Below are 2,500 nucleotides of genomic sequence, written 5' to 3' on the forward strand. Positions count from 1 at the left end.
ACCCTCTCTCTCTCATCTCCTTCCTCCCTCTTTCTCATCCCCTCCCTTCCTCCCTCTCTCTCACCCCCTTCCTCCCTCCCTTCTTCCTTCTCTCCTTCTCTCTCATCCCCTCCCTTCCTCCCTCTCTCTCACCCTCTCCCCCCGACCCTCTTCCATTCTTTCTCATTCTTTCCCCCTTTGTCCCGGACACAATAAAACACCAAGGAGCCAGTGAGCAGGTCAGAAATATTTGGGGTGCCTGACCACACGCTCGAAGTGGTCAGTCCCGTGGTTTATAGGTGGCTGGACGGGACAAGGGGGAGGAGGAGGACGGAGGACTGGGGGGAGGTGGGGGGAGGGGATGGGAGGGATAATGGGGGAAAGAGGAGAGATGGGAGGGAAGGGGAGAGAGGTAGGAGGGATGGGAGAGGTGGCTGGACGGAGGACTGGCGGGAGGTGGGAGGAGGGGATGGGAGGGATAAAGGGGGAAAGAGGAGGGAAGGGGAGAGGTGGGTGGAGGGATGGGAGGGACAGAGTGGGCTGAGAGGAGGGAAGGAAGAGGTAGGAGAGATGGGAGGGGCAAGGGGGTGAGAGGAGAGAAGGGAAGAGGTGGGTGGAGGAGAGGGGAGAGGTAGGAGGAGGGATGGGAGGAACAGAGTGGGGTGAGAGGAGTGGAAAGGGAGGGTGTAGGGGTACTGGGAGAGGAGGGAAGGGGAAGGTTTTGGGGTACTGGGAGGACGGGAAGGAGTGAGGGAGGAGGGGTAGAGGGTAAGGTACGAAGGGAAGGAAAGGTTTGAGGACAGCTAGGAGAGGGAAGGGGTGAGTGGGGGATAGTGGGATGGGGATTTAGTGGACTCACGCGTGGATAGGGGTTAAGGAGGATTAGAGGGGGAGGGAGTAAGTAGTTTGTGGGACAGGAAAAAATGTAGGAAGGGTGGTATATGGGACAAATAGAAGGACTGATAGAGAGAGAAAGAATCAGAAACGTAGAAACAGAGATCGAGATATATGGATAAAAAAGAAAGAGAAATAAAGTCGAGAAAAAGAAAGTAACAAAATAGACAAGAAAGTTTCAGGACCTAAACACACACAACAATCCCCCCTCCCTCCTCCACCCCTCTCCACCCTCCCTTAACCCCCCTTCCTCAGCCTCCCCACACGCTCAAAATCACCGCCCTCCCTCCCCCACTCCCCCCAGCGTTACCTCGACCTCCCCCACTCTCGGCTGGGCTTCCCCAATAACCGTCGCGGGAGGAACGAGATTCCGTTCCCGAGTGGAGGGCCGAGGAGGGGATTCAGTGGCGATCTGGGCGGGGGATTGGGGGGCGCTGGGGGGGGTGAAGGAGGATTAGTATACATATATATAGACATATGTATAAATATATATATATATATATATATATATATATATATATATATATATATATATATATATATATATATATATATATATATATATGTGTGTGTGTGTGTGTGTGTGTGTGTGTGTGTGTATGTGTGTGTGTGTGTATATATGTATGTATACATGCTAATTTTTGTGTGTGTATATGGATGTATATACAGAGAGAGAGAGAGAGACGGAGATAGGAACAGAGAAAGAGAACGAGAAAGAAAAAAACAGAGAGACAGAAAGAGACAAACAGAGACATCGACAAAAAAAAAAGAGGTGCAGAGCCATAAATCCATCTTTTTCCGGACAATTCTCTGATCCCTTCGACGGCGCCAGGTTGTGATTCCCCTTCTTGTCCCTCTCCTCTCCCCTCCCTTCCCCTCCCCTCTCCCCTCCTCCCCCCTATCCTCTCCTCCTTCCCTTTCCCCTCCGCTCCTTCCCCCTTCCCTCTCGCTCTCCTTCTTCCCTTCCCCCTCCTTCCCTTCCCCTCCGTCTCTCCTCTCCTTCCTCTCCCCTCCTCCCCTCCTCCTTCCCTCCCCTCCTCCTCCCCTCTCCCTCTCCTCTCCCCTCTCCCTCCCCTCCCTCCCTCCCCCTCCCTCCTCCTCCCCTCCCCTCTCTTCCTCCTCCTCTCCCTTCCCTCCTTCCTTCTCTCCTCATCCCTTTCCTTCCCCCTCCTCCCCTCTCCCCTCTCCTCCCCTCCTTCCCTCTCTCCTCCTCCTCCTCCCCCTCCTCCTCTCACTTCCCTTCCTCTCCCCCTCTTCGTATTTCCCGCTGTTGGAAATGTTGGCAACCATTGGCCTGTGGCTGACAGCTTGATGGAATAGCTGTTGCCTGGGGAGGGGAGGGAGGGGAGGGAGAGGAGGGGGAAGGAGAGGGTGGGGGAGTGGGGGAGAAGAGGGAGAGAAGGAGGGGGTGGGGGAAACGGGGAGAAGGAGGGGGTGGTAGAGAGGGAGAGAAGGAGGGGGTGGGGGAAACGGGGAGTAGGGAGGGGGTGGGAGAGAGGGGGTGGGGAGAGGGAGAAGGAGAGGGAGAGGAGAGGGTGTGTGGATGATAGGGGGAGAAGGAGGGTGGAGGAGAGGAGAGGGAGACGGAAGAAGGAGGGGTGGATGAGAGGGGGGGGAGAAATCAGGT

This window comes from Penaeus vannamei, chromosome 35, assembly GCF_042767895.1.
Source record: "Penaeus vannamei isolate JL-2024 chromosome 35, ASM4276789v1, whole genome shotgun sequence".
Lineage (NCBI taxonomy): Eukaryota > Metazoa > Arthropoda > Malacostraca > Decapoda > Penaeidae > Penaeus > Penaeus vannamei.